A 20,806-nucleotide genomic window follows, 5' to 3' on the forward strand; every position below is an offset into this window, starting at 1 on the left:
ATTGTCCAAATTAAAAGTCGATAACCAATTGTGAAAAATTATGATAGTCAGATGACCAATGCTGGAATTAACTCTTAAAATATCATCATTTTTAGAATATAACTTTTGTAAGAATTTAGTGAATAAACAAAATACATTAAAATTAAAATATAAATAATAAAAATTCAAACTTCAGAATCTTCACAATGGTTATAATACGTACACATAGGTTGGAAGTGCATGCATGCTACGTATATGTATGTTCCATCACACCTGTTTGAGAAGGAATAGAAGTTGAACCAGTGCTTGCAAGGATGGGCTTAAGGCCTCAAGGTCTTGGATGGGTTCCGTTTGTGATGCTTTGTCTGGATACCAGCGAGTGTTGCTTTTGCAGAAGGTTTCATCCACCTTTAATGGCAAGCTCAACGTAACATTCTTAAATGTGGAATGCTCTTTACTAATTCTGGCCATTACCTATCTTAATTAGCAAGTGAGAAATACCGGGGCCTCCGTGGCTGCTTCATGAACAGCGACAAATTGGCGGTAGACGTGGACGCCAGTAGCGGTGTTGGCTAGAGGAGAGAAGTTAACAAGATGCATGGATGGCTTCGCTTCCAAGTGTTTCTTGTATTTTAAATTTTTGTACCGATTTGTGCATCTGTGCCTTTCTCAATGTAGCCTATTCTTCTCCAATGAGTGTGAACATCAGCAATCACTCCCTTGAACAAATGCTTTTTAAGTGTCCCAAAAACATATGTTAGTGCAATAATATCTACCTGATCAGCTCCACCACGAAGAACAATGGTAGCAGTCTTGCCAGATGGGCATCCACTAAATATGTTGAACCCGGTCATTTCCTACTTGCCTCTCCTCAAAATTCTCACATGATCCAAGAACCTTCTCCACAAAAAAACACAGTTGGTAAAACATAAACAAAAAAGGATCCTGAAAATATTAGAGCATGTTTGCCATAGTATTTCTTAAATTTATGGGAATAAAAAAAACACCTCATCAATATCATGTAGTGCAGAGGTATAAATCCTTGAACTGAGCCACAAAATACATGGACTGTGCCAACCAGTGGTTACTCAGATTTGGCGTCTTATTGAAACAGTTTTGTGATCAGTTGATCATGTGTATTCTAAATCTAAAGGTAATATCAAAATATCAAATAATATTAAACCCACAAAAAAAAAAAAAAAAAAAAAAAAAAAAACATAGACAAGAGAATAGAAATTTTAGAGACTGGCTGCAGTGAAACTTTCAGGATCCGATGGAGAGGTAATTAGTAGAAAATTAGAGAGCACTAAGCCCCAGCCGCTAAGGGCTGAGGTAGTACAGATAATTAAATGTTCTAATATCCACATGGGAAACTTAGATTTAAATGGTATACATAAAATTGAAACTTCTATATAGCTCTGTGAATAAATAAATCAAACAGCAGGACAGAATCAGAGTATAAACAAATTATAGTATGAGTGCTACTTTTCCTTTGAAAATCAAGGTAAAAAATAGTTACAACTATAAGTTACAAAGCTTTCACCAAACCTGTGTAGCCAGATCACTAATAGCAAGTCGAGACAAAACAACTTTGGCCCCACTCTTGACACATTTATCCAACTTGTCATAAATGATATTCCACTCTGCATCAACCATTGATTGATACTGTGATGGATCAGAAAGCCTGTTATAAACAAGGTTATGTAAGCTAAGCAGTTTCAATCATGTGACTTGTGAAAATAATAATAATAACAACAACAACAACAACAATATTCAGAAGAAAATCTAAATATTATTTCCAAAATAATGATACCTTATCTCTGCGTTTTCTTTCTCTGATTTCAGTTCCAACTCTATGTTGAGTAAAAGTATCTTTGGATTTACAAACTTCTTAAGCTGTTGTTCAAACCCAGCATATGAAAATGTCTTCTTGAAGGCAACACCATTTACAAGGAATGAATCGCACATAGTACCTCCAGGAACCTACATATTTTATTTTAAAAGAACAAAGTGTAAGCATAGATTCACAGCATTAAAATAAGCATTGAAAAAGATACAGAGGCACATAAATATAAAGGATGAGAAAATAAGGTTATATTATATAATGCAACTCTCACGATGGATTACATGGGTATCCAGTTTCAATTAAAAAATCCCCATAATAACCTCAACATCTTCTTTTTTACACTCCCAGGCACACATTACACTTTGTGAGTAAAAGCAACCATGCATGAATATGTTATTAATGTGATGTCACAGTGTCGCGCTGTACCATCCACAGATCACAGTAATGTCAATTTTTAGGTTTGTACTCACAAAATAATAGTAGTATACCCTTCCCAATAATATCAAGCTTTTTAAACTCAAAACTTCAACATGAAGGAAGAAGTTTCAGAGCATTAAATATGTAATGTGTCTAAACAAGCATTAGCATCAGTGAACTCATTCATGTAGCATAAGTTGTCCAGTGTCAGAAAGCATAAATGAGGAGACCCCATGCCAATTAAGCAAACAAATCAAACCACTTCAAAGTTCAAAGCCACATCCATCAAAGTCAGCTAAATCTAGTAGGCCTCAAAAATATAAGTTATACCTTCTTGATTCCAATCATATTCAGCCTGTCTTCATTTCCAATTGCAATAACAGCATCAACAACCATGGATGCAAAAAACTCCTCCCCACCAATGAGTTTTGATGATAATGTTGTAGCAGCACATTTAGCTAGCAGATTTTTCTTTTCATCCATGCTCTTTCCCTCTATGCTAATAGCCAATTCGTTCACTTTCTCAGTAGCCTATCATAGCTTAAAGGATGTTAGAAATAAGCACAAGGTATCATGACCCAACCTGTTCTAACTTAAGACTGCAGGCAACAACCCCACCACATTATGGGGGAGGGTGGACAAGAAAACCTACCAAACTGCAAGCAATTCGGAAACTGCGAATCAGATTTTGGGGGTGCACTCCATCTTCAATAAAAGGCTTGGCTTCCTTCAGAAACTCTCCTGCAAGCAGAACAACTGTAGTTGTTCCATCCCCAACCTGCAAGAATGAAATATTTAATTAGAATAACAAAAGGAAAGCAACACTTCTATTGCAATCACAACATGAAGGCAACAATTCTGAACTGAAGGCAAGGCATACATATAGTAGAGAAAATTACACAGGAATGAGAACAGTTCAGCACATGCTATGTCTAAAAGAAAACCTGCATGTTTAGTCTCTTAATGATATAAGATTCATATAAGGATCATATATTAATCATTAGGTATTCTCTATTAAGAACACTCCCAACCCACCAATTGCATTTGAAAAATTCATGACTAAGATTTTTTTTTTTATTGCTGTAGAAACTGAAGCACAGAGCAAAACATAACCACATAATGTATGCCTTGATTTAATTAATTGTTTAGATGCTACATGCCTCTTCGAAACATTAAAAAGGAGTATATCTTACGCTCCCACCATTCACATTCAGCATCTCCTTTACTATCAGCTTAAAAATATGGACTACTTAGATAAAGCAAAAACCCTGATCCTAAACTATCAGTAACATTTTGATTGGAAATCAATGATGCTACCATCACTTTTAATAATGTAGGCCCACTCTTAGAACAAATACCTAACAACTTTCAAATTCATCAAAATAATAATATAGAAACAAGAAAGACCATATAATACCTCAGAATCCTAAGATTTGGCAATATCAACAAGTATTTTGGCAGCAGGGTGAACAATGTCCAGAAGCTTCATTATGGTAGCACCATCATTTGAGATAGTAGTGCTTCCCTTATCATCGTGGATCAACTTGTCCATACCCCTTGGACCAAGGGTAGTCCTCACTACATCTGCCACAGCCATACATGCATTTTATGTTGCTTACTAACTAAGCCTTCCCTTGAGAAGTATCTGTCCCTTGCTTGAGCAATATGATTTGCGGTTGCTGTAGAACAATCACCACCAAATTAAAAATTAAAAATAATACAATACTAAACAAATCCAAGATGCAACAACATTCAAGGTTTCACTACATAGTCTAATGGGTTGATTGGTAAAGTAATATATCAAGAAATCTACGCTTCTGCTCACCAAAACTTAGCTAAAGAAATTACATTTCGTATAACTGAGCTTAAACGGGGTTAAATACCGATTACATTATGAACTATTTCTACTTTCATTACCTTCCCATCCCCATATAAACTTTTAAGAAACTTAAGGCGTGCATTGAAAAAGAGGAATTATACTACAAACTCGAATTCCTGAGTTCCTGTTTCCTACTTTCATCTTGCATATTGTGTCAACAAAAAAAAAATAAAATTAATACTGTAATAATACTAATAAAATCCATGGCGTGAGTACAGGATAGGGAGAAAAAGAACGCTTACAAGCATAGCCGCCATTCTGTTGCCGATCTGAATTGTGAACAATCAACCTCTCGAATTACGCACTGAAAGTGTATGGCGGAGTGTTAATACAGAAGAAAGCAGTGAGTATGACTAGGGTGTAGGGTTCTAGTTCCTTCCTCTAGGACGGGAAATGAAACTTTTGAGTTAATTAAACTGTGGCCCCTAATCTATGAGTTTTTTACACTTTTAGTCCCACGACTATAGTGGCACTGGCAGAATTGATTCATGACTTTTGAACCTTGCAATTTTAGTCCACGACTATTGATTTTTTTGCAAAAATGGTCCTTCCGGCCACTTTTCCGTCAAAATTTTACCGGAAAAAAAAATTCTCCATTTTTAGCCGGGTTAAAATTGACATTTTACTTATCTCAAAAAATTAAAAGAAAAAAATTGATATTTGACTACATACAATATTACTGGGCTACATACTACTGCCCCAGGCGGCGGAGTTCCTGGAGCAGGCAGGGCTGTCAGTAAGTCGGAGCGGCCGTGGCGTTTCCCGGGCTAGTTGGGTTATCCGGCAGCAGCATTGGACTGCTCCAGGAACTCCGCCGCCTGGGGTAGTAGTATGTAGCCCAGTAATATTGTATGTAGTCAAATATCAATTTTTTTCTTTTAATTTTTTGAGATAAGTAAAATGTCAATTTTAACCCGACTAAAAATAGAGAATTTTTTTTTTCCGGTGAAATTTTGACGGAAAAGTGGCCGGAAGGATCATTTTTGCAAAAAAATCAATAGTCGTGGACTAAAATTGCAAAGTTCAAAAGTCATGGATCAATTCTGCCAGTGCCACTATAGTCGTGGGACTAAAAGTGCAAAAAACTCCCTAATCTATTTATACAATGAAATTTAGAGAGAAATGCGGCATGTTGAGAGAGCATGTACAGCTACGTATGTGGCAAGTGCATTATGGATGAGACAAAGTCGAAGATAACGCGGACGTGTACATGCGATATATATATATATATATATATATATATATATATATATATATAATATAATATATATATACCATTGTAACTTGTTGCTATGAAAACTCTTAGAATTCTTTGTTGATTGATTTGGGGATTGTCTATTGAATCTTGTCTTTCTTGAACGAGTTTAATGTCTCTAGAATTGAGCTTTGTTGATTGAGTATCTGTCTTTGAAATCCTTCAGCAGAGTTCGTTGGTATAATATATATATGTAGGCATACCGTTGCAAAGCCTATTTTAAGTACAAAAGTATACTTATGTATCTTTACGTGTTGGAGTGGTTTTACTTAGCATCTCTCACTAATTCTTTTAAAATGCTTTCAGGTAGACTTAGAGATGTTTCCCGATAGTGTGCTGTCTAGAATGGTTGGTGTAGTTGATTGGTGTGTATAGTTAGTTATTTTGTACCTTGTAATTGATTTGTAGTTAGAACCTTGTAAGCCTGTGCTTTTGGGTTTAGAGTAACCTAAGCGTCGCATAACACCCCATTAAGAGTTTAAAGTTTTGAATTCGCTTCCGCATTTTCTCTTGTTTATGTGTATTTAGAATTTGGGGTGTTACACTCATATTCCTTTCCACTAGGAACCATCTTGGTCAAGAACCATGACATGCCGAGAACCATTAGGTTGTACAACATTTTAAGCTGCCACCCTTCGAAATTCAACTCCTTGAATTTCCACGGTCTTTCGACTAATTCACTTTGTACCATCACATGTACCTTCATCGTAGGGATATACCCTTTGATGCCACCACCGGTCTCCGAACCAAATTCACCGAGGTTTCGAAATGTGCAACAACGTTGCCGTTCCGACCATTCGAATGTGCACCATGAGCAACATTCATGCTTCCACTTTCAACAACAGTGGGAGCCATCGACTTTATTCACCAAAAATAAATAAATCGATTTTAAGATTGTTGGTTATGGTGAATAAATTGATAACTATAACTATATATATATATATATATATATATATATATATATATATATATATATATATATATATATATATATATATATATATACACGAAAAATATGGAATTTAATTTGTAAAAATTAATTCCAACTAATTTTGGTACAAAATCAAAATTACATATACATACAAAATATATATAAGAAAATAGAGATTTACTTACCAAAAGATAATTCCACCACAACTAGTACGAAACTAGTACAAGGGATTTAATTTAGAAAAAATTAATCACACCACAAACTTGGTACGTGACCAAGAAAGAAATATATATAAAATATATAGCGAGAAAGGGTTTCTAATTTGAGGTTTTAATCCAAAGAGAAGAAAAGGAAGCCCGAGTCGTGTGTACACACATTCTCCTTAAAACCGATTCGCCACCTCTCGACGGTGCTAGGAGCGTTGTCGCGTCAGTCTCTCAGGATAAAAAGAACCGTGACTTTGGCGTTCGAGCACTCAAACCCAAAGTCCAGCGAACAAGAACACAAGTTGAGAACTCCGTACGAATTTACGAAAAATGTTGACAAAATTCTTCCTTCATAGCAAAACAAGACTTGAGGGGGGAGAGGAAAAATCAAAAGATTTTGATTAGTTTAAACTAACATGTAAAACCCATTCTGCCAACATCTTAATTTTTATAGGAAAGAGAGGAATTAGTAGCTCACTAAATGACACATTAAACCAATATAAATCCAATTTAATAATAGGATCATAAGTTTGAAACGGTCATACTAATTATCGTAATAATATCAACGATCACAAAATATACAATTAATTTGTACCGACCATAATGACCTATTTCAAAACACATGAGTGACCGAGAAATCCGTACAAATAGAAAGATTTTCGAATTAAGACTGAAAACCGCACCCGAGTGGTATGACAAGCAACGAATCTATGCAGCACGAATCAGTGCATATAGCACCGAGTCGTACAAATAGCATCGACTCGTGCTACAAAGCAACGAGTGGTGCTTCTCAATCCACATGCACCGAATTGATGCTAATCCCTTTTCCTCAATTTAAGCTTTCAAAGCTTAATCTCATTTAAGCGTTATCAACTCGTGCTTCAAAAGCATAAAAATGCTAAATTAATTAACATTTTACTTAAGCTTAAAAGTTGACTTCTCTCAAATAGGTTCACTTTGAAAATCAATTTCTCATTCACTTATTATCCATTTTGAGTGTACAATATATCAAATTCTTCGTCTCACTACGAAGAGTGCAAATTCACTTTGACCCGACACAAATCGAAAGTGGACCTCACATATATTTGTACCAAAAAAAAGTCACTCAAAATGTCATTTTTAGCTAAAAATTCCAACATGTCCTAATTTGTACATGCAAAATGACTCCAAAACTGATGTTCAAGGAATTGGAAAAGTAGAGTTGTTGCTTACCCCCAATAGGAAATTAACATTGACGGATGTCTTTTGCCCTTCTAGTGTTAGGAAAAATCTTGTTTCTAGAATTGTGTTGAATAAATGTGACTTCAAGATAGTTTTTGAAGCTCATAAATTCTTTTGGTCTAAAGGAGGCGTGTTGTAGGGCAATGATTTCTCTGTAACTCTATGTTTAAATTAAATATAAATAAAGTTGATTTTTTTATTTGATGTATGATTATGTTTTATGGAATTATTGTTTATGTCATTTGAGTTATCAAATGATGTATTTGTCAAATTATGGCCTAATTCATTTGTTTAATTTAAATAGTGAGAAATGTGATACATGCATGCTTAGTAAAATTACAAGAAAATTATTTCCAAGGTGAAATTCAACTTTTCTTGAGTTGGTACATAATGATCTGTCTGATTATCATAGTTGACAAGACGCTTTTCGTTTACGGTTCCCATTTTAGATAGCGTCGTCAAAAGATTTGATGTACATGAGTCGTGTATGGAAAGAGATAGAAAGAGTTAAAACAGGGAGTGAGAACCACCCCGAGTGTCGTACTCAAGGATGGCAAGTCGGAGTAAAAAGAGTGCAAGACAATCACGTATCACAGTGCATTACAAGAGAAAACTAGGCGCAAAGAGTGTCGGTTGTAAGTGTGGAAGTGTATTTGGAAAACATAACAAAGGAAATAAGAAAAGAAATAAAAGAGAAACTATAAAATAGAAGGCGTAGTGGATTGGGATTCCCATTCCTTTGTGCGTGTGAGGTGAATCTGGGCTAGTGTTGATCTAATCAAGTGAGATGACTTCCAATGCCGTTCACCGCTCGGTTACAAGGTTTTTCATAGGTGTGGAACCACCGTTCTGTGACCACGCTCCTTTTGAGCATTTCAACAAACACTTTGTCTACATCTCATTCCGGGCCTTATCCTCCCGGATCTGACGTCGGGAAATGCAAGGAGACAAGTCCAGGACTAAGCCACAATCTGTTGTCGACCTAATTCTACTCAACCCTCAAGCATATGTTGTACACCATAAGCAAGAATCTATACAAAGTCTCTTTACAACAAGACATCAACACATAGCCAGACAAATAGATCAATACATATTTAGCACAAATAAATGAGATCCAATCCACTACTAGGATTCTAGCCAATCATTATAAAGATCAAGATCAAGCAATGGAAAATAGGCAAAACAAGATATTATCAAAGAAGAACAAGAATAGTTTTTATCCAAATCCAAGTTAGATCTCTTCAATAGATGGTAGGGAATGAAGATCCAAGCTACAAGCTCACCAAATCTTCAAATCTCCTTTACAAATCAAATGGATATTGGCTAAAATCCTAAAAAGAAAAGATGAAAACTAACCCTAACCTAAAGTTTCTCTCTAAAACCTCTCTCTAAAAATTGTGGAACTTGAATTGAATTCCCCTTCCAAATATGATTTTTGCCCTTAAATATTCTCCTTTGGTTCGTCACTCTATTCACGCACGGCCTCGTGCCGTGAGGCCGGCGTGAATAGGTTATAACCCTTCCGCTTTAAAGCTTTTCTCAGCCGCTTCTATTTCCCGTTCACGGGACCCTCACGCCGTGGGGAGGGGCGTGAGTGAGAAATAATTCCCCTTCCGTCCTTCTTCCCGCGCGTGGTCCCGGTGTGTTCGGTCCTCGTTCGCGCACTTTTCTCGGCTTTGCTTATTTTGGCCTTTTCGCCACATTTTCTGTCCAAAAATATCGGAAAGTAGATAAAATACAATCAGGAAGGTATTTCCGTGCTAAACAGTACTTTTAAGATATTTCACTCTAAAAACACGACTTCTAAGTCAAAACTACTGCACAACTCCTTAGAAAAACTACTAGAAACCTAGCATATTTTGAGGCTTATCACAAGTTTCCACACTTTAGCTTGCTTGTCCCCAAGCAATTTCACAATTAAGAACTGATAAGCTCAAAATATGCGTTTAAACAGAAACTTTTGGTGTACCATGTGTTTCTCTTAAAGAACAAGTGCTAGACTATTATCAGAATGGAATCCCTTGAATTAATCCAAAAATGTGTGAATCATGCACCTGTCACCAATTCTTGGAATATTTAAGAAAATTGTCCCCTTAAAAAAACATTTAAACAAAACAGGGTGACTCACTCTATACACCACTAGTCAAGCATGCAATCCAAAGTGGGGAATTCACCTCTTATTTTACAAAGGCCTATAGCCGAGCCACACTAGTGGGAACGATGTGCACAATCCAACCGATATCCAACCTTATATTGCCAAGGTCCTCTACAAAATGTAAGTGAGAGGTTTGGTATGGACAGCTCACCAACCTTAAGCCAAAGTCCAGTCTCCTCCGGCACAGAGCTCTGTGTTTTAACCTGGAGAGACTTTTCATGGTCCCGACTTAAGCGTTGGTTCTCACCTGCCTCCACCCTTATGCCAAAGATCGATTCCCCTCGGCATAGATCTCTATGTTTTAGCCTAGGGGAATCTTTTATGATCCCGACATAAGCAATGACTCCCTCTTTCACTCATATATTTTTTCTCTTTTTTTTTTTTTTTTCATTGGACAGCCATTCTCGGTCTTTGCCTTTTTCTCTTGTAATCCCCTTCTTTTTCACTCATAATCTTTCATTTGGGACTTTTTTCTTTCTTTATCACAAGGCTCACCTTTTGCTCCATATCTAACTGTTAGGAATATAGAGGAATAATGCGGAAGCGAAGAATCGAAAATTGAGAATTATAAAAGTTAAATAATAGGGAAAATATATAAACGAAGAAAATTATATAGAATGACAAATGAATAACTAAAATGGGAAATATGATATATATATATATATATATATATATATATATATATATATATATATATATATATATATATATATATATATATATTATCTCACAAAAGTGAATATAGAAGAATATATATATGTGTGTGTAGTGTGTACACGTGAGGAGAGAAAGAAATAAAATAGATGAATGAAATACATTGCAAAAATGAACCTAAACCTATTTATAATTACAAAGAAGAGAAATGTACGGCAATCATAAGAATGAGAGCAAAAGTCGGAAAATATGTAGGAAGGTTAGCACGCACACGACGCCAACATTGGAGACATGGTCTATGTTTAATTTGAGCCACATATTATGTCTAACAATCTCCACCTTGGATCAAATTTATTGCTGTAGAATTAACAACTGGAACATCCGACTAAACTCAAACACTGTTTGAACTTAGTAATAGGTAGAGGCTTGGTGAGCATATCTGCTGGATTCTCCAATGTATGAATCTTCTGAACGGTTATATCTCCTGCAGTTATAACATCTCGAATAAAATGGTATCTGACATCAATGTGTTTGGTTTTGGCATGATATGTATCATTTTTGGTGAGATGGATAACACTTTGACTATCTGAGAACACAACGGTCTGACCTTGTGAAACACCAAGTTCCATAACCAAACCTCGTAGCCAAGTAGCTTCTTTGACACCCTCTGTGGCTGCAATATATTCCGCCTCAGTCGTAGATAACGCAGCAATAGACTGAAGCGTAGCTTTCCAACTGATAGCACAATTACAAAGAGTGAAAATATAACTGGAAAGCGACCGACGTCTGTCAACATCACCACCATAATCAGAATCTACAAAGCCCACAATATCAGTAGATGTAGAAGAATTCCGATCAAAAACCAAGCCCAACGACGAAGTACCCTTTAGGTACCGTAGAATCCATTTAACGGCGTTCCAATGTTCCTTACCAGGGTTATGCATGTAACGACTCACAACAGTTACAGCATGAGCCAAATCAGGTCTAGTGCATACCATAGCATACATAAGACTTCCAACAGCACTAGAGTAAGGAACTTTTGACATATAAGCCACATCAACATCAGACTTAGGGCATGAACCAGAGGATACCTTAAAATGTGCACCAAGTGGAGTAGACACAGGTTTACAATTGGACATATTGAATCGATCAAGCACCTTCTCAACATACTTTTTCTGGGATAGATAAAGTTTACCCGCTTGACGATCCCTGTGAATCTCCATGCCAAGAATCTTCTTTGCTGCACCAAAGTCTTTCATCTCAAACTCATTGCTTAGTTGAGACTTCAAGTAATCAACCAGAGACATATCAGGGGAAGCAATGAGCATATCATCAACACAAAGCAGCAAATAGACAAAAGACCCATTAGAAAATTCTTTAAAATAGACACAGCTATCATACTGACTTCTTGAAAATCCTTGCCCCAACATACACGCATCAAACCGCTTATACCATTGCCTTGGAGCTTGCTTTAACCCATAAAGTGATTTTTGTAGACGACAGACACAATGTTCCTTCCCAGGAACTTCAAATCCCACAGGTTGGTACATGTAAAGTTCTTCATCAAGCTCTCCATGTAGGAAAGCAGTTTTTACATCAAGTTGTTCCAACTCCAAATCAAAAAGAGCAACAAAAGCAAGTAGAACACGTATAGAAGTATGACGAACAACTGGAGAAAAAAATCTCGTTAAAGTCAATACCTTCACGTTGATCAAAATCTCGAACAACTAACCGTGCCTTCCACCATGCTTTCTCAACCCCAGGAATGCCTTCTTTCTTTTTGTAAATCCATTTACAGCTCAATGGGCGTTTACCTTTCGGCAATTCTACCAGCTCCCAAGTCTCATTCTTATGGAGACTTTCCATCTCTTCTTGCATAGCAACCAACCACTTGGACGAGTTGGCATAGGAAATAGCTTCAGAATAGCAGGATGGATCACCATCAACCTCCTGTGCAACTGAAAGAGCATAGGCAACCAAGTGAGTTTCATCGTCACTAGCGTACCTAGTAGGTTTTTTAATTGTCCTCCTAGGCCGATCTTGGGCAATAGAGTACTCTCGTTGTGGCTCGACGAGAGGTGCGGTACTTGTAGATGCATCATCTTTAGTATTACCATTAGTGGTAGTAATACTATCATTAGGCCTGAACTCAAACTCCACCTTATCACCAGTACTCTGCGTCTCACCTGTACTGGAATCTTTTCCAGAAGAAAGTAGTGCATTTTCGTCAAAAGTGATATCTCGACTCAGAATGATTTTCTAAGAATTAGGAGACCATAGACGATACCCTTTTGACTCAGAGGCATAACCAAGGAAAATGCATTTGACAGCTCTCGGGTTTAATTTACCCGTACTGTAATGAGCATAAGCAGGACATCCAGAAATTCTTAAGATAGAGTAGTCAACAGGATTACCTGACCAAACTTCCTCTGGAATTTTGAAATCAAGGGATGAATGTGGAGATCTATTTACCAAATAGCAAGCAGTAGAAACGGCCTCGGCCCAAAAATCACGCCGTTTCCATAACCCAACATTAGAGAGCATACAACGAGCTCTTTCCAATAATGTCCTGTTTAGACGTTCGGCAACACCATTTTGCTGGGGTTTACCAGGCAAGGTCTTGTGCCTGGCGATTCCATTTGCCACACAGAAGTCATTGAAATCTGACTCGCAGAATTCCAAGCCATTGTCTGTCCTAAGCTTCTTTACCTTTTTCCCTGTCTGAGTCTCAACAAGTATTTTCCACTTTTTGAAAATAGAAAATGCCTGATTTTTATGTTTCAGAAAGTAGACCCAAACCTTACGAGAAAAGTCATCAATAATAATAGACATAAAATATCTACAGCCTCCCATAGACTGGAATTTAGTCGGTCTCCATAAATCGGAATGTATATATTCCAATACATCTTTGGTACGGTGTGTAGCAGTAGAGAAACTAACCCTCTTTTGTTTCCCAAAAACACAATGCTCACAAAATTGTAATTTACCCGTACCTAAATCACCAAGGAGACCTTTCTTGCTCAGGAGATGCATGCCTTTCTCACTCATATGCCCCAGACGTATATGCCATAGTTGAGTGAGATCTACATCAGACATCGATGAGGATACCGCTACTGAACCTGTCACAGTACTGCCATGCAACACGTACAAGCTTCCAGATCGAGAAGCTTTCAAGAGAACAAGAGAGCCTTTTATGACTTTCAGAACTCCACCTTCAGCTATGTACTTGCACCCCAGAGATTCCAAGGTGCCCAAGGATATCAGATTGCGTTTCAAATCAGGAATATACCGAACATTGGTAAGAGTCCTGACAACATTATCATGAGTTTTAATCTGAACACTTCTAATTCCACTAACCTTGCATTGGGTATCATTACCCATCAAGACAACTCCACCATCAACCGGTTCCAAAGAGACGAACCAGTTTTTGTGAGGACACATGTGGAATGTACAACCAGAGTCCAGAATCCACTCAGTTTTGCTCCGTTTGTCACCGGAGCTAACAGATAACATAACATCGCCTTCTGAATCACTTTCAACAACACTCGCTTCAGCAGACTTCTTTTCTCTCTCTTGCTTGTTTTTCAACTTGAAGCATTCAGTCACATCGTGACCCTGCTTCTTGCAGTACTTACAGGATTTGTTGGACTTACGTCCTTTGGACTTGGATCTAGATTTTTTATTGCTACTCTCTGTTTCAAGTGAACGACCCCTTACAGTCAAGCCTTCACCTTTATCCTCAGACTTAATTTCAAAGTCAAACTTTTCTTTGGACAACAGGTTTGACTTAACATTGTTAAAAGTAAGGGTATCACTACTATTACCATACAGCATAATTTCTTTGAAATGCTTGTACGATTTAGGGAGAGAGACAAGCAATAAAGCAGCACGATCCTCATCTTCAATTACAACATCAATATTCTCCAAGTCCAATAAAATAAAATTAAATTCATCCAAGTGAGATTTAATCGAAGTACCTTCCGTCATACGAATTGTGTACAGGCGCTCCTTCAGGCGCAGCTTGTTCGCCAGAGATTTGGCCATATAAAGCGACTCCAGCTCAGACCATAAATCTGACGTAGTCTTCTCACTCACCACCTCACGTAGAACCTCTTTAGACAGGCACAATTGAATGGTTGAACGTGCCTTGTAATCCAAATCTTCCCAATCTTCATCTGTCATTGCAGCCGGTTTCTTCTTCTTCCCAGCTAGCGCTTTCTTCAAACCGTTCTGGGTTAGAACGGCTTCCATCTGAACCTTCCAGATAGAAAAGCTAATTTTCCCGTCGAACTTCTCGATATCGAACTTGGTAACAGTCGACATCTTTGAAAATAATTCTCAATTAAACCGCTCTGATACCACTTGTTAGGAATATAGCAGAATAATGCGGAAGCGAAGAATCGAAAATTGAGAATTATAAAAGTTAAATAATACGGAAAATATATAAACGAAGAAAATTATATAGAATGACAAATGAATAACTAAAATGGGAAATATGATATATATATATATATATATATATATATATATATATATATATATATATATATATATATATATATATATATATATATATATATATATATATATATATATATATATATATATATATATATATATATATATATATATATTATCTCACAAAAGTGAATATAGAAGAATATATATATGTGTGTGTAGTGTGTACACGTGAGGAGAGAAAGAAATAAAATAGATGAATGAAATACATTGAAAACAATGAACCTAAACCTATTTATAATTACAAAGAAGAGAAATGTACGGCAATCATAAGAATGAGAGCAAAAGTCGGAAAACATGTAGGAAGGTTAGCACGCACACGACGCCAACATTGGAGACATGGTCTATGTTTAATTTGAGCCACATATTATGTCTAACACTAACCATAAGATTATTCATTTCCGACCTCGCTCATTTTATCTTTCTATGGTTGGAAAGTGCACACTCCCACTTCGAGGGATCGTTTACTAAGGTCTAAACAAAATAAAAGGTGAACTATCAATCAAGCATGCAACAATAAGTAACCCTAGTTGGGTTCTATACAATCCTGAGGTGTAAGAGGAATAATTTTCAAAGATATTCCAAAAATTTAGCTGACTAGGGCATCATAAAACACATTTTCAAAATAGTGCAACCAATTCTATTCTTTCCTAGTCATATGCACATTCTAATATTCACGTGGTACGCAAAAAATTTCCAAAATTAAAGTTCAAAAGTGCGCCCCTTTCCACACTTTAGAACAACATCGTTCCCGATGTTCATTACTGTGGACGCACGGGTGTGAACAAGAGCAGGAAAGTGAAACAAGGTTTCCCTTTCCATACTTTAGAAGTGTGGTGTGAGATGCCCCTAATTGTTCAATCAACACCCAAAAACTATGTGAGATGCCCCTAATTGTTCAATCAACACCCAAAAACTAAGCTAAGGAGGTTGTCCCTTTCCACACTTTAGGAATTGACACTGGGACTAAAGGGACAACAAAGCATTCAAAAGATAAAGTCTAAACAAGATTAAGCACAGGAAAGTACATTTTCACACTTTAAAAGTAAAAACTGGGGAAAGGTAAAGATTAGAAAAGAAACCCCCTTTGTATAAGAGAATTCCTCGACTTTGACATTAAGATTCTTTGCCCCAGCATGTTCTATGGACAACAGATAGGCAATTAAAAGTTAGTGGCAAAGGTTCAAAGCAGCTAAATGAAATGTGTAAGGATGACGCATCATCCTTACTGTTTTCTGGTAAGTGCAAAAGCTGGACATACAGACAGATAGGCTCAAAAGATAGATAAGGAAGAGTTCACATACTTATTAAAGGCATAAAACTAGAAATAAAAAAAAATGCAACAAAATTAAAAGTAAAAGCTTGGGTTGCCTCCCAAAAGCGCTACGTTTAACGTCGCCAGCCGACGGAACATGGGTTACGCATCAAAACATACAAGTATTGGGACCGCACCATGCATCCCAACTACTTTGGATTTGAGATATGATCCTACATGTCGGGCATTCTCGAACTCTCTCAGGGAGGGATGGTGCACACACCCTTCTACGGTTCTATCCAATGTTGGCTCAAGGGTTATGGCATCTAAGTTTTGCTTTTTCTCTCTTTGGTGGTGCATTTTTCTCTCCTTTTCTAAGATTCCACTCCTTATTCCTTCATCACTCTCAATATTTTCTTTTTCAACTCCACCATTTTCAATAAAAGCATCGATTCCCCCTATACAAATATAGTTGCCAAAAGTGGCAACATTAATCATTTTCCACTCACCCTTATCAAAATAATCCATAAAATCCCCATCACCAAGACAAATAGAATTACCACTATCCTCATTATCAAAAAAATCATTGCAAGAATAAAAGGATTCATTATCACAATCATTCAGAGAGTCATTATCAAAGGTAGGAAGGGAGATATTTTTATAAGCACCTATGGATCCAAAGGAGTTATCATCAAGAGAATATAAGCCATTGTCACGCAGTTCAAGAGTAGTCTTATCAAGAGAATGAGCAATAGAATTATCACATGTAATAGCACAAGGGGGATCAAGAGATTTACCATTACTTGGTTCCTCATCCTCCCACACGATCTCAATCTCTTCATCACTTGAGTTTTCATCTTCTACCCCTTTTTAATTTTCCAATTCATGACTTGGAACTTCTTCGAGCACCGGGGCTTCATCACTACTGCTTGAAGTGGTTGCTTGGTCCTCCAATTGGATTTGTCTTGAGATTTATCCTATCATCCATGCAAGCGTGGTTTTCATTCTCTCCAATGGTTGCAAAATCTCCTCCCGGTATGCGGCCATTTCTTCTTTGATTTCTTTCATGACTTCGGCTTTGAGATTAGCCGAGTCTTCCCTAGCTTCTCGAATGAGTTCTTGGAGTCTCCATTCGAAGTTTTCACGTTCTTCATCATATGGGATTAAGGGTTGCTAGCATAATCTGGGGTATTCCAAGGTAGAGGATTATAAGGGTAATGTGGTTCATTTCTTTCACAATACATTGGTGTGGGTGGGTATGGTGGATATTGAGGTGGGATATGTCTTTGGTGGGAATAACAAGGTCGGATAAGGATTGGTTCTTCATAGAAATCAAAGGATGGAGAATGCATCTTTGAAGATCACCTATAAGCACAAGAGGAAAAACAAGGTCCTCGCAACAAGAAATAGTTTCTCGTGAGCAAAAATGATAGACAACAAGTGTATGCCCACTTTCAAATCAAGTAACCAAACAAAATATAGTAGAAAACAAAAAAAAAAAAAAAAAAAAAAAAAAGAAAAACAACAACAACAACAAAAACAAGATGGATTCACAAGGCAAAACGAATGAACACAATGGATAATAAATAATGAAATGGGAAACCTAGAAACTCTTATCAACACACTCCAAGATTGTCATAGAGAACAAACTCTACTTAGCACCTATTGCCATCCCCGGCAACAACGCCATTTTGACAAGACGCTTTTCGTTTACGGTTCTCATTTTAGATAGTGTCGTCAAAAGATTCGATGTACATGGGTCGTGTATGGAAAGAGGTAGAAAGAGTTAAAACGGGGAGTGAGAACCACCCCGATTGTCGTACTCAAGGATGGCAAGTCGGAGTAAAAAGAGTGCAAGACAATCACGTATCACAGTGCAATACAAGAGAAAACTAGGCGCAAGGGGTGTAGGTTGTAAGTGAGGGAGTGTATTTGGAAAACATAACAAAGGAAATAAGAAAAGAAATAAAAGAGAAACTATAAAATAGAAGGCGTAGTGGATTGGGATTCCAATTCCTTTGTGCATATGAGGTGAATCTGGGCTAGTGTTGATCTAATCAAATGAGATGACTTCCAATGCCGTTCACCGCTCGGTTACAAGGTCTTTCATAGATGTGGAACCACCATTCCGTGAGCACGTTCCTTTTGAGCATTTCAACAAACACTTTGTCTATATCTCATTCCGGGCCTTATCCTCTCGGATCTGAGGGCAGGAAATGCAAGGAGACAAGTCTAGGACTAAGCCACAATCTCTTGTCGACCTAATCCTACTCAACCCTCAAGCATATGTTGTACACCATACACAAGAGTCTATACAAAGTCTCTTTACAACAAGACATCAACACATAGCCAAACAAATAGATCAATACATATTTAGCACAAATAAATGAGATCCAATCCACTACTAGGATTCTAGCCAATCACTATAAAGATCAAGATCAAGCAATGACAAATAGGCAAAATAAGATATTATCAAAGAAGAACAAGAATAGTTTTTACCTAAATCCAAGCTAGATCTCTTCAATAAATGGTAGGGAATGAAGATCCAAGCTACAAGCTCACCAAATCTTAAAATCTCCTTTACAAATCAAATGGATCTTGGCTAAAACCCTAAAAAGAAAAGAAGAAAACTAACCCTAAAAAGAATAAACACATCTTGGAAGATCTATAATTCATCTTTAAAGTCTAATTATGGTGGGTTGAAATAACCAAGTGTGTAAAAATATATTCAACTATTGAGTATGTATTAATTAAAGTGTGGAGCTACTATAATGTTTCACAAAGTAAATATGCAAAACTCAGTCTACAAATGAGCCAATGTTGGGCACCAAAGATCAATCTGGGTAAAAGATCAAATAATAGTATTTGTAAGTGTTGTATTGTGGGGTTGGGTAAAAGATCAAAGACCACTTTTTGTGGAGATAATTCAAATGTATTTTTTACCTTTTAAAAGTACTAAGTTTAGACATCTAGAAAAACCTTAAAGACACATGCGATATATACATTTATATATATATATATATATATATATATATATATATATATATATATATATATATATATATATATATATATATATATATATATATATATATATATATATATATATATATATATATATTTAAATTTTTATTTATGGCTTAAATGATTTTTTTTTTTATTCTGAAGTCCAATAATTGACCCACGGCCCGCAACATTTGCTTTCTTCATCCCTTCTCGCTTCTGCCATTTCTTTGAAGCATTTGAGAGGGAGAAAAATTATATGTAGATGCTTGCATTAATTGCATTGTTTCAGATATCGAATAGGCTTTCATCGAAAATTTAATTAATATTGTAATCCCAATAACCACCATAAATAACAAAAGCATATCAAATAGACTTTCATGGTAAAATCAGAGATTTAATTAATATTGCATCATTTCATATTTTCTATAAATCGGGAATCGGAATCCTTAATCCTAATATCATAACATTTAATAACTCCATTAATTCAATAAATGTAATCCTTTGTTATGGGCGAGAAAAAAATAGCTATTGTATTTTTCAAATGTTGTGCTTTTTTTTTTTTAGTAAAAGATGTTGTGGCTAATTTATATTTATAGCTAATAATAATGTTGGTAATTAATTGTAACATTAATTACCTCCCAACCATATAGCTTTATTATATGTAAGATATAATTATTATATAATTATATTTATAGTAACAATATATTTTAAAGTAACTAATTAATAGGAAGAAACAGACTGCTCAGTATGAGTACCATATTAAATTATGATGGAACCAATAATTCTGCCATTTCTATACCAGGACTATGTGGTCCAATGGTACCCGGGTTGGACTTTCATTTGGAAGATTGTGAGTTCGAGCCTCAGTGGAGGTTTTAGTAGGTTGAGAAAGTATATGAACAGATACTACAATGTAATAGAGCTACCGAAAGTAATGGTAAAAGAGAATTTTCATGTTGAACATGAAAATTTCAAGAAAATTATTTGTGAGTAAATAAAGTACACGTTAAAGTGTACATAAGTTTGATCGAGATGATCAACTTACTTTAATATAAAGACTAATTATGAGGTTAGTCGTTGAATTATTGATGAAATGACTTAAAGTCCATGATGATCAACTTACTTTAATATAAAGACTAATTATGAGGTTAGTCGTTGAATTATTGATGAAATGACTTAAAGTCCATGAGGTGATGAATTCATATGGTGGATCCCACTTTTGTGGTCAAACGAAGCCATGGAAAGAATCACAAATTAGTACACTAATTGGTCATTCTATGGTGAGTGTACTGGTAAGGTTGAACTATAACTCTTAATGAATTTATAACCCTATTAGATGGGTGGTCCTATTGAGATGGACTTAATGAATTCACCGCTTAATAATTGAGAGGGTGAGCATAAAATGCTCTTAATGATTTCATACCCTAATTTGGGTATAGTCTATATTGTGATAGACTTAATAAGATCACCTACTTGAGTGAAAA

General features: G+C 36.2%; 1 pseudogene; it reads right to left on the reverse strand.

Moving 5' to 3' along the window:
• Positions 1–1,215: 1,215 nt before the first annotated feature.
• LOC109154338 lies at positions 1,216–4,445 on the reverse strand (annotated as a pseudogene).
• Between the last annotated feature and the right edge of the window lie 16,361 nt (positions 4,446–20,806).

The sequence above is a fragment of the Ipomoea nil genome, unplaced genomic scaffold (assembly GCF_001879475.1).
Source record: "Ipomoea nil cultivar Tokyo-kokei standard unplaced genomic scaffold, Asagao_1.1 scaffold2647, whole genome shotgun sequence".
NCBI lineage: Eukaryota > Viridiplantae > Streptophyta > Magnoliopsida > Solanales > Convolvulaceae > Ipomoea > Ipomoea nil.